Source organism: Balearica regulorum, chromosome 3, assembly GCF_011004875.1.
Source record: "Balearica regulorum gibbericeps isolate bBalReg1 chromosome 3, bBalReg1.pri, whole genome shotgun sequence".
NCBI lineage: Eukaryota > Metazoa > Chordata > Aves > Gruiformes > Gruidae > Balearica > Balearica regulorum.
This window is the reverse complement of record NC_046186.1, coordinates 86,641,222-86,653,261: the sequence shown is the minus strand read 5'-3', so window position 1 is coordinate 86,653,261 and position 12,040 is coordinate 86,641,222. Positions and strand designations below refer to the sequence as shown.

At 33.9% G+C, this 12,040-nt stretch overlaps 1 protein-coding gene across 9 annotated transcripts in view; it reads left to right on the top strand.

The window, feature by feature from the left end:
- Positions 1-12,040, top strand: part of CEP170 (centrosomal protein 170) — a 98,463-nt gene that overhangs the window by 49,078 nt on the left and 37,345 nt on the right. The window lies entirely within an intron of this gene.

The following is a 12,040-nucleotide window of genomic DNA, read 5'->3' as shown; positions in this document are numbered from 1 at the left end:
AGAATTCAATTAACTGGTATTTTTATGAGAGTTGTTAGATTTGAATTTATTGTGTCCCTGTGGAAATACTCACCTGTTCTTAAAATCCTATGGTCTCTGTAGTTTTCAGTATATAAATTGTTTCCATCCAAATTATCATATAGAAATAGATTGTAAATGTTTTCTATGCTTATAAAAAAGTGTATTCAATAACAGTAACTTAAATTTCAGCATCCATTATAAAAAGTAAGTATAAGAATGCTTTCATTTTGCAAAAATGTTTGTATGATAGCAATGTCATTTTCATAGTTTGAATATAATAGCTAGGTATATGCTTCATTAGGCTTAGGAATTTTATGATGACCAAGTAACTTTTGCTTCTTGGTAACAATATAAATAAGAATACAAATTGTATTTGCAGTTAAATAACTCTTTCTTTAGATTCAACAGGAAGATATGGGTAGGAGAAGCTATGTTTAATCATTTGACTTAACTGACTCTTGAAGAGGATTTTTTTTCTTTTGGCCAATTTAACAGGAAATTCATAGCTTACTTGTTATAGAATTATCTAATAATTGATTTTGTGTGTCTAAAACTTTTTCAGAGCTGAACAAATACATTAATACATTTATAATTAATTTTGGCTAAATATTGAACAATATTTTTTGAAAGACAAGCTAGCTTCACTTTTCTGATTTTGTAGAAAAGTGCTGACATAGTGGGGAAATGAGAAATTTTATTACAGATGGTTTTATTTTATAAAAGGTGTTTATGGAGCATTTGGGAGCGGGGATTAAAATAAAGAGAACTGCCTTCAATAAAATCATAAAGATAATGGTTTCACCTCTTATGGATTCTGAAAAGGAGACTTTTGACTTTTTTGAGTCAGTGCTCAAAGAACTTCTGAGAACTAAAAGCTTTCCAAAGGAAGCAAGTAAATATTAAAGAACAACATTGTTTTCACTTAGTAACTGTAAATATCTCCATTTAATTCTTACATTTAAAATCTTCAATTAAATTGCATCTGAAAATGTGTAAGTCCTGTTTTTGCTAAGTATAGTTGTGCAACAGGGTTTTTTTGGAAACCAGAAAAAATAATAACATTTGGAAATGGACCATTTATGTACTTTACAAGAATGTTAATACTGTGGTCTTTAATATCCATTGAGGTTTTTTGTTTGAAACAAATCTCTCCTGTTAAAGGAGACATTCAGGAACAGGAGGTTAATGTAAGTGTTAGGGATCATAGTAAAGTATTGGTTTCTATTCTTAGTGTTGCATAAAATGCTTTTGGATATCATGAATACCTCTTACTGCTACCCTAAAAAGTGTCACCACTACAAATTAAAGATTTACTAGGAAGTAAAGCAGAGATGGTTTTTCTTTGAGGTCTTCTGTATCTTTTCCTTTAGTATCTATACTGAAGTATTATGAACAGTATATTTTACACCCCGTTCAGAGAGTCCTGCTGCACGCTTATTTGATTTGGTAATGTGAAAGAAGTATGATGATATTTTTATGAAGTGCAGAAAAACAGCCAGTGAAGAAAATCAAAACCAAATGGAAGCCAAAATTTCTTCCTCCAGCTGAGCTCAGCTTCTCTTCCCTCCTATTTTAAATTGCTAATACTGTAGATTCTGTTACTTTACTGAAGGTGGATAAGTGAGGAATAAGACAGGGACTTTTGTCAGCCTGTTGACTGCTGTGCTGCTTTATTGAAGATTTAAGAGAATTGTTGGTGTGCGGTTTATCAATAATTCCAGTATAACCTCTCTTTGTTGGCAAGTCAGTCCTTTTTCTGAGCAGTTACAGTGCTTGCTTAATTGAATCTCATTTAAGAGTGTCTGTTGGGTCAAAAGATTAACTGAAATTCAAGAGTTGCATTTGCCAAGATTGGGGTGAAAATACACTACAAATAGCAAGGATAACTTTCTAAAACATTTGCACAAATAATGCAGACTTGTCAGTAACAATTTACATTAGAATGATGCTAAGATCCGTGTATGATTTACCTGAAGAATTTCCTATGGAATAAAATACTTCTGGTTTGGGTATTTTTTCCTTTTTACTGGAAGAAAGGGTGAGAATGACCAAAATATCCAAAGATTACTTTCAGTGTGACTCATTCACTTGGGAAACCTAAACCTTAGCCTTACTCCTCTAGGCAGAGTTTTCTCTGGAAAGGAACATAAGAGCAAACCATAAATGCAAGAGTGGCATTAACTTGTCAAAAATCAAGGTGTGATGAATAATGCTTCTATGAGTTAAGAATTCAAGAGAGACATGCAGGAAAGCAAAATTAAAATTCTCAGAAAAATTGAAAACAAATCTATCTAATTTATAAAAAAAGGAGGGAAGGACCTTAATGTTGAGCTATATTGTTTCCTTCAAAAGTGCAATTTTTGCTTAATGTAGCCTTTTACTAAAGATTCTAGGAAATAGACTCAAGGACAATAGACACTTATGTGACATGATTTAAAAATCTAAAAAGGATGCCATCCTGCTTATTCCACATCTAGAGTTCATTTAGATTGCTAAGGATCCATTTCTTCCTCTGCTACTCTCTCTGTCTCTGAGAAAAAAGTATTGTCTTTAGAGCAGAAAAGGAGTAGAATAACAAACAACATATTCTTGTTTTCTTGACAATTTTAAAGCCTGACTTTTGAAAAGAGAATGTGAGAAAGATACAAAAATAATCAGAAGGAAAGAGGAAGACATTTTCTAAGTAACAGAGAAAAGATTTTTAGTGAGATCCTTTTCCCTAAGAGAGAGGGGGGTGTAACCGTTTATCTGCAGTGATGGCTGTCTCGGAGTGGATGTCTGCCATTTACCTAAAATGAAAGATTCCAAAAACATTGAGGCTTGTGTCTTACACAACTTTCAACACCTACATAATTTTCCGAGCCAATGAACTTAAAATCAGACAAGATACCAAGATGTGGCAGGCAAGGTCACTGGAATAAAATCAATTTATATAAATGCCCACAGAGTAGGAAATGAGAAATTTGTTAAAATTTTTGCAAATTAAAAAAAAAGATAGATTTGATTTTAGGATGAAGAAATAAAGTATGTCATAAAAATAGTAAGCATATAGTTTTCAGTTGTAAACATAAAGATGCAGGACCTGTACACACCTGGAGTTCTCCAAAGATTGTTCCTGTTTCACTTGTATGTCAGTTAATCATTTAGATTGATTGTATTTTAAAATCTTCTATGCTTAGATCAGCCATGATATGAATTGATGTAATTACTTAGTATTTCAGGAATGCTAATTATTTCTTCTGAGCTGTTATTTGAATTTTATTCATAAATCTTGTCAGAGGAAGTAAATATCACTGCGTTCTGTCCAGCTTTGAACAGGTTACTTATGCTTAGAATTGGTGCATCATGTCTCTTAGAACAAAACAAACATTTTGGAGAATAAAAAAATTCTAAAAAAACAATAATACATAAATTAAAAAAAAAAAAAACAAACAAAAAAAACCAAAACAACCAAACAAAAGCCAAAAAAAACCCAAACAAAAACCCCCACAACATCAGATTTTGTAGAGGTTAGGAGAAATCTCCGGCGGTGTTATTAGGAGAAGCAGCCATCACAAGAAAATTTCATAGTTATTTCTGTTTTAAAATATAATACATATACATTGGTTCAGGACCAATATCAAACCATGAAACTATCACAGAAGGAAAATGAGTATGGGTTAGGGGGCTTTCTGTTTGGTTTTGCTTAAGTGAATTTCATTTAATGATATTTCTGAATGGAAAGATTTGTGAGAGTTCCCATTGTAGAGATAGTGGTTATGATTTGCAAACAGTTGCAATCTTCAGCAGTTACCCACTGTAACTGCCTTTTGCTCCGTAGTCAATCAACTGATGAGAATGCCGTCTCCACAAAATTCCTGTGCTGACCTGGGATCCAGCTGTGCTTTTCAAAAGTAACACAAACCCATGCACACAAACATCATCTTAATTATTATAATTTTCTGTGAAACGCATATTCTAGGACTCGTTTTATTTTTTAGTAACTTGACATTATTACTATTTCTTTCAAATCCCCATGTTTTTTTGATATATAGAGACTGAGTGAATACTGCCAGTATTACTGGTATGGAAATCTGTTGAACATTTCCCTCTCCTGCCACTAGTTCACTTGCATTTTTATTCTATCATGGGTTTCCATATGGTCTTCTGTCACCTTTAGTGTACAAAATATAAATTTGAAGCTAGATCAGTGCTTTTCCTCACAAACTCGTGTTCTTTTCACTTGTTCTCTACAGTAAAAATGTATGGTTGTATCTTAATGTTCTTTAAAAATAGAGAACACTTGAAATATAGCAATAAACCTTGCTTCCTAGAAGTCCTTTCATTAGCCAGTGATATCTCTGCATCCAGGTGCTCCAATGTCACTTAAATTCATAGAGAAGTAGCAAACAGGTTTAGAAAGTAAATACATTACTAACGTGAAAGAAAGTTATGATTGAGTAATAGATGCTGGCTCTCTTTTTATACTTGTAGAGCTCTTTTTAAAATTACCATTGAGAGCAATTTCATCAATGTGTAAAGAATAAAAGCTGCTCTTACATTCTACAGATACCACCTTGAACATACCAGGCATACGATATTCTCTACTCAAAGAGCTTCAGAAAGCCACAACTCTTTCTAGCAAAATAGTACTCTTATTGTTGCAGCTAACAGCTAAGTACAAAATAAGACAAATTCAGGATCTTGATTTGATTTAGAACATGCTTTCAGTGTTACTTTTAACACATAAATGTGCCTTTAACACATAATGTTTTCCCTTTACATCTAACCATTCTAGGTTCAATGCTTTCTTCTGTTAACACAACTGCTCTCTGTTTTGCACTGAGTTGTAAATTTTCTATGTGTTTTACATTTTTTAAATAATCAAATTTGTTCTATTAGAAGGAATTTGTTCTCAGCAGTCATATCAGGTTAAAAAGTCTTCCTAGGCCACAGAAAAGGTAAGTCTGTCAGGGGATGAAAGAATTCAAAATGATATTTCTGCAGTTCATCTTCCTTTTTGTTGATATCAAAAGACTGCAAATTATGAGGCTAATGAGTTTCCTTTTTTCAATAAACCAAAATACTACCAGTAATAAATTTTAATAAATGAATGTGCAAAAAATTCTGAATATGTTTGGAATATTAAATACTTCGAGGCTATTGCAATAAATAAAAAGCAAATCAATACGGTTTTTGCAAGCTCTTAAAGGGTTTTCTTGGGGATTCCTTTTTTGTTTTGTGTAGAGTTGTTTGTTGTTTTTCTTCTTCAAGCCAATTTCATTTCAGGATATTTCTGAATGGAAGTACTTTGTAGAACCTGCTATAGCAGAGTAAACTCCCATGTGTGGGAAGGGAAGGAACAGAATCAAGGCTATGTGTATGTTTCAGTTCTCATCAGCCTAGCTAACCAGGGAATCTAGAATGTTATAGCAGCTCATATGCATATGAAAACATAGGGCTTAGATAAAGTTTTCTCGGTCCCAAAATCGTTTTCTTCGATTATGTTATATTCATTTAAATTTCCTTATAAATAATTGGGTTTTTTCATCAGCAATTTTAGATCTCAAATTCAATATACTGATTCCCCACCGGTAGTAAAACTTGGAAAAAAGTACCAAAATCAAACTTCAATTCATCCTTCTGCCATCTTCAAAAAGAATTATTGTGACCATTTAAAGATTTTGTTTTCAATGCAAAGTTCATATTTTAGATCATGTTCCAATTTATTTTTAATTGGAAAAAGATGCTGTTTTAAAGTCTTTGTTTATATAGATAGACAGGCCATGATAGTAATGAACTTATTTTTAATGTGTATGCTATCATCTTTAATTTTACTTGATTATATATTATGTGAAGAGAATACATAAAATACTATTCTATTGACACAATCTTGAGATTCTTTTTTTTCCTCTTTAAAAAGTTGGAATAACTAATAATTTTGGAGGAAAAGCTGTGTTGGTGTTTACATAGATACCAGGTTTTCCATTTTCATTTTCTAGATCTTTCTGCTCACGATGATACTTGTATTTCAGTTTGGTTTGACTCTTTTTTTTGAGTATGTGTATGAATGGGAATCTATTTTGAAAGGTGGTTATAATAAAATGGAATCCTCTTACTCTTTTTGCTCCCAGGCTATGTTTGTTCATACCATATTATGTTATTGGCCAATGTTTTCTTCAAGGACTATGTGCTTTTAAATGATTTTTTGTTGGTGTTGTTGCTTTAAGTGTTCATAATGTTTGTTTACCATATCTTGTCTTCTCTGTTGCAAACCTTAAAGTTTTATCGGTAATTTTGCAGATAGAATGAAACATTGTCTTAACCACAAAATAACTGCTAAATGAAGATTTGTGGACTGACAAGTTTAAGATTAATGTTATGCTAAATATTTTGAAAGTAAGAGTGACAAAATCATAAGTGGGTATTTTATTACATTGTTATATCTGTATATACCAGTCTACCTCTGTGAGAAGTATAGACTAATTCACATGTTTTCCGTCATTTGTAAATAGTGTGCAATGCACAGAAGGGATTGATTTTAAAACTTGCAGCCATATACCAAATCAAAACTTTTTTTTTAAGATCTGCAAGGTTTGTCAGAAAATGCACATTCTTTTACTAAAACTATGTTCATCCAAAAACGTATATTTACAGTGCAAGTGGCGCAGGGAGGGGGAAATGTTTTTCATTACAATACTTAACATATATGTTATTAAAACTACTCTTGTCATGGAGTTAACATGCATGTTACGGAACTCCTCTTGGCAAATTTTTGCAGTATTATAAATGACAAACTACCTGAAAAGAATCAACAGGCAAGGAGTAAGTTGGGGGGAAAAAAATATAAATCTCATCATGTTTCAATGACTGTTTAAGGAACCAAGACAGATATATCTATTTTCAGAAAATGACTTTCAAGTCTTCTGTCTTTACACACCCTCTGAGTTTAATTGCTTTTACCATGGCTTCAGCAATTTCTTCTAGAAAGAATGCCTTTCAGCCCCACAGTGTCTTCGTTGCAGAAAAGCTGTATTTTATGAATACAATGCTGAAAAAGCAGTAGAACAGTTGAAGCCTATCAAATCATCTGAACATACAAATTTCGTCAAGAGTTCAGAGGATGTTTGTAATCTTTTTTCGTCTGAGGGGAGGAGTCTCTAAACTTATTGTTTCCTTTTGAAATGGGAATTCTCAAGAAAATGAATTCTTCACTGTAGGAAACAGGTACAAAATATGTATGCATGTAAATATGTAACTGGCATCTGGTAAGAGGAAGTTATTAGACTTGGCACGTTGATCCTTTGCATTTGCTTATGTAGCTTTTTTTATACCAGAGCGTCTTGCATTTGACTCTATATCTTCAATATATAGTTAAAATGACATAAACAGCTTCTGTGAAAATCCATGGCTATTCATGAGATATGCCTGGCACAGAACACAGTCTGTTCGCTTGGGATGGCTAGGATAACTGCCAAGAACAAGCAAAAACTATTAAAAGCTGACTTCTCAGAAGCAACTTGGTTAAACACAGTTCATGCAGTAGTTAAACACAAAGTGATCTTAGGCATTGTACTCTGGCTTGTCACACTTTCTCAAAAGTGGGGAAAAAAAGTTTGCCTTTTGTCTTTTCTGTCTGATCAGTAACTCTGACTTTTAACAACCAGTTTACTGTATATTATGCATATCTCAACTACCTTCTTTGGAAGAATTATGAGGAGCTCAGTCTGAAGACTAAGCGTGGGATTGCCAAGAAGACCTGCAATATGGATCTGAAGCCTCTTCCATTTCCCTGCTCTCTGAAACCCTCTCTTCCCATCAATCAAGCCTCCTCTGAGTGTGGCTTATTTACACTTTCTTCTTCTTGCTTAGTACATCCAAACTGTGTCCAAATCCTACGTGTGTTTCCAAATTCATGTCTCTTCCCTCTTTTTTTTTTTTTTTCCCTTTCTTGCTGGTCTGACTGTATCAGTTCATAGCTCAGTTTCTGAAATTTACTTTTGTGTGACTTCTCTGACAATCAAATATACTCATCATCTTCCTTTCCTCTAAAAAGTTATGAAACAGAATTGCTATTATAACTTACATTCCCATCACTTTACAGTGGCAAATACCTTATTTCAAATGTAATCACTTGCTCCTTGTTTTATTTTGCCATGGTCCTGTCTTTAATGCACTGCACAGTACAGCCCCTTGTCCCTTACCTGTGCTCTGCTTTGATTTAGTTTGCTTTTTTAACTGCTCGTCTTTGAATTCCCTTTTACACACTTTTTGTCTTTGAGTTTTGTTCTGCTCCTTGTATACAGATTGCTTGCAGTTAAATTAATAGTGTTTAAATCGTCATCCTTTTCAAATACGGCTCCGGATTGTGGCTGTAACTGTTGTTAGGCTCTGAAAGAACAGAAGGAGAATTATTCAAATATTTGTAGTTTACAAGTACCATCTTTAATGGATAGATTCCTAGTTGTAGCTCTCTAAGTTGCAACTATAATCCTTAGTATTTATTTGTTGGTTTTCTGTTAATCTTATTAATATTATTAGTAATTACTGCATATCCTTTATGTTAAGACTACAGCAATAAGGCTATTGGGGAAACTTTAGCAACTCAAAATTTTAAAACTAGGTAAAATTCTTCAGATTTGTATTTTGAATCAAATTTATGCTCCTAGTTTGTGTTTAGTGCTCTTAAAAATTATTTCTAATGCTTTGTGTAGTAAGTATGTATGCAGAACAATAGAATCCCTGTTCTTATACACATAATTAGCTATAAAACTGAGTGAACATATCTATTAGGAGTCTTAAATAAGACTTATTTTTCCATTGATACAAGTATCTTCAGTACTGAATGAGAATTGGATGAGGAACTAGGTCTGTGGACATTAAGTACTGAGTAATTATAATATTGTAGAACTGCAGCATGATCTTCATAAACCATGAAGTAGTTTAGAATTAATGTCCTGAAATTAAATAAAAGAAAGTATAAAGTCACAACATTAGGAACTCTGAAAGGCAGTTAAATGAGATACAAATGGAAAAACTTTTTTCTTACTCAAGAACTTTAAAGTTTATAAAAAGCTCATAAGGAAAACATCAAGTGAAGGTCTGGGTTTTGGGTTTTTTGGTTTTGGGGGTTTTTTTTAGCTAACCCATTTTCTTCCTTTTGGTTCATAAAAAGGGTTCCTGTTGCCATTAATTTTTCTGACCAGTTTTTATTTTAATTTCTGGAAGGTCTCACATGTATCAGTAAAGAAAAATGGCCTCTGTGGCTTTAAACAATCATAATTTTTTATAATTAATCCTAAAGTCATTATACTTATCTCTAGTATAGTTCGTCTGTGGAACAAAAGATACTAATTCATCTGTTGGGAGCCAGGGGATGGGAGGAGAGTTAACAAGACCAATTCCTGATCACTAAAGCTAGCTTGTGTTAAAGCTGTGTTTCAGCTATTGTGACAAGCAGGTGTGCTCTGAGTCATGAGCTGTTTTCACAGGGAAATGTGTGTGGCCTGCCAGAACAGATTACTCTGCTTTCTACAAAATTAGCCCTTGCAGAAGAGGACAAGGCACATGCTCAGGCTTGGCACTAGTCCAACCCCCGCTCAAAGAAGGGTCATCTTTGAGGTCAGACAGGTTCCCCAGGACTTCATCCATTTGTGTGTTCACGCTCTACAAGGACAGAGACTAGGCAACCTTGCTTGGCTGTCCTCAGAGTGGAAAAGTTCTTCTTTATATCCCGTCTGAACCTCTCACTTCAACTTACATGAGTTATCCCTTGTCCTCCTGCCATGCACCACTGTGAAGAGCCTGTATGTTACCTTGATTTATTTGCCATAGGTACTGGGGGCTGCTGTTAGGCACCCCCCAAAGCCTTCCCTTCTCAAAAATGATCACGCCCAGCTTCCTCTGACTCTCTTATGTGGAAGGTTCTCCAGCCTTGACCATATTGATGGCCCCTGCTGAGCTCCCTTCGGTTAGACAATGCCTCTCATGTACTGGGAGCACCAAAACTGGATGCAGTCTGACTATCACCTGTTAATCCATTTGCTTCAGAGGTCACCTGGGTTGCAGGTTAAACAAAATTATATTCACTACATTTCATAAATGGGGCTTGACTTTCTACAGCAATGTAGTCGTCATTCCCTTGCCATTCAAACTGTCCTGATTTGCAATTGTTGCGTGCTTCATAACAATACAGCAGTTAAACATCACCACCACCGCTTCAGTTTCCCCAATGTTTGTGACAGTTCTACCATTATGGCCATGTGGCAGAGACCGTGCAGGAACCCCACGTAATGGTGCAGATTGGTGCAGTGCCTAGATTTTTCTCCATCAGTTCAGATTTCAGGGATTCTGTGAAAATTATTTTGCTGTTACTTGTTTTGAAATTTTATGAAACTTGAAGCATTCAGGATGAAATAATCTAGTCTTTCTGTTAAAATATAATTTCATAAAAATAAGCAATAATATGGCAGAGCAGGGCAGAAAACTAACTTTCCAAAATGATTGCTTATAGGAAGCTGTTGGCTTGGAAATATATTTCTCTAGTAGTTTCATTTTTAAATTACATCTGTTTAAAAAACAGCATTGATATCTGGGTTTAAAAAAATAAATCTAGGAATTGTTTTCTTCACGGTATATTTAGTTACCTAAGTTAAAAAATAAACATACTATTCCCCATCCCCCAGACTCTCTTCAAGCTCATGATTTTGTGAAAGTCTTTATTGTTTACAGTGATAATAAGAAAGTGTAAAAGATTTAGGAAACGTCTTTTTTTTCATTGACAGCTGTGTGCTGGATATGTGTAATTTGAGATGTTTAGGAAAGTTCTTGAAGTCATAAATGAATGCATAGAATACCTTTATGTCCTTTATCAAAAATAAAACAAAAAAGGCATTCCTCTCATTTTTCAAACAGCTCACCGTGTCCAAGCCTGTATCATGGAGTCTGGTATCATCTTTTTCTTCCCCAAAACACATTTTATCAAAATACATATGGTAGTTGCTTCTGTTTAAAGGTGTAGCTGCTGCTTCTGACAAATACAAGCTTTACAGAAAGAAACTTCCCTCTTTTTTGCATAAATAGGTGAGAGAGGCAGTGATGCGTGTCATCAGCATTTATTTCCTCAGGATTTTTTTGGTTTGGTTAAGTTATCCCTTTTATAGGAAGGGGATCTGTCTTTGTAGGAAGATACAGGTCTCTATCCATTCAGGCTTCAATCAAAACAGCCCACTGTTAGCACACATACCTTATCATAGCAAGCCATCAAGTACAAATTGCATTTTTCTAAATGGTCGAGAAACGATTTCCAGCACAAACTGTCAGGTTAGTCCGTGGCTGTTTCTGTTGAGGGTATATTCTCATTACTTGGTGAATAGTATAAGTGTATTGGTTAATCCTGGAATTCTGATAGTATTCATTTTCTGCAAATGTATGACAGGTGTGTATGTGATGTTTTAAATTTTGTAAAATAATAAACATGAGTTGTTTTATCTTTTGCATAGTTTTGATATTTAAAGTCTTAATTATGTATTAATGGAATTATTTTCAAAGGGGTTTTATGTATCACAGTTCTGAAGTTTAGTCTTTGGGATAGATCACACTTGTGTGAATCTTCTTTCCTGATGAGAAGAGGAGCTTAACAGTTGTTTTGCAATGGAACTTTGGCAGGACAGGTGCATGCACATACCAGTGCTCTTAAATGCAGAATGACTGTGTAGTGCAAAAATATACATTTATTGAAGAAGATGCTTTCCCTTTCTTTCTAGTAATAGTGTCCCCAAATATTTTGCTTATCTTTTCTGGCCTATGATATCCCCACTATATTTACAGAGGCAGCATTAGGAGTAGTATTAGGAGGTAGATCTATTACTTGGATCTTATTGCTACCCATATTACCTTTCACAGAAAAAAAAAGGCAATATGCAAATTTGGTTTTTTGGTAATTTCAGTAATAGAAGAAGAATAACAAAATTTGCTTAAATACTTCAATACTAGAAAAGGTAAAACTGAAAGAAGCCTTAGGTGCTGTTGTTTGTGATAC